Here is a 949-nt window from a genome sequence, read left to right on the forward strand (position 1 = left end):
ATCAATTAATTGAGGGATAATAATATGCATTGCCAAGAATTTGACACAAAATACATTTCATACTTTTATAAAATGCTGGGCTTTATCCCCATTTTCCCAGGCAACCCAAGAATGCCTGTGCGTATCCATATACAATAGGGGATAAAACTCATTCTAAAACAAAAGTGTTGGAGTGACAACCTGATCTTCTCTCAACTCCACACCAGAATCACACAAATATGAGGCTACAAAGCTCATGTTAGTTTAATTTGCCTGGACACTGATCACCGGTGAAAAGTGTGCACTTTGCTGTCTTTATTATTTTTTTCCCCCTCTTTTTTTTTAATGTGAGACAGGAAAGGCAATTCTGAGCTTTGTGGAGATGCTGTCTTTTCACAAAAGAACTATGAAGAAAAGAAGAAATTTTTCAAAAAAGAAGACAAGCCTCAACCCAAATCAAAGAGATGGTTAAGAATTGCCGAGCTTGTCTGGAAGTACTTTATTGCTAATCCTACAACACTGTGGAAAAATATATATATCTCGGCAATTAAATCATGCAAGGTTCTTCCGTTATATTGAGTGAATTATCAAAAATTACAGACTTTCATAATGGATATGCCTTAAGAAATACAAATCACATTTTTGTATATGAAAGATTAATCATATTTTTGTATGAAATTTTGGAAAATAATAAAAGTTTCTGCTGCTCATGTACTGATACACAATGGAGCTTCTCAGTTGTGCATATGTGTGTTGTGATGAGGGAAGGTGATCCTTAAGGAGATGCTACAAAAGGTTCATGATCGCTCGTCAAATCACATAAAAATCTTTGGGAATTTGAAAGTGAACACAAAAGGTAATGGTAATTGAGTACATTACTTGTGATATATTTTATATGAGTGTAATGATATGTACACTGCTAACAAAATAATTAAGTTTATATTTCGGTGTCTCTTTCAAGTACCCAATA

At 33.7% G+C, this 949-nt stretch overlaps 1 protein-coding gene across 1 annotated transcript in view; it reads left to right on the plus strand.

Annotated features, from left to right (window-relative positions):
* The window catches only part of LOC119585110 (orphan steroid hormone receptor 2-like), a gene marked incomplete at its 5' end in the record, with an annotated part of 37,005 nt that extends 36,061 nt beyond the window's left edge, over positions 1–944 (plus strand). Inside the window, 1 exon segment of the mRNA XM_037933738.1 lies at positions 1–944.
* Positions 945–949: the final 5 nt, after the last annotated feature.

The sequence above is a fragment of the Penaeus monodon genome, chromosome 19, assembly GCF_015228065.2.
Source record: "Penaeus monodon isolate SGIC_2016 chromosome 19, NSTDA_Pmon_1, whole genome shotgun sequence".
NCBI classification, from domain to species: domain Eukaryota; kingdom Metazoa; phylum Arthropoda; class Malacostraca; order Decapoda; family Penaeidae; genus Penaeus; species Penaeus monodon.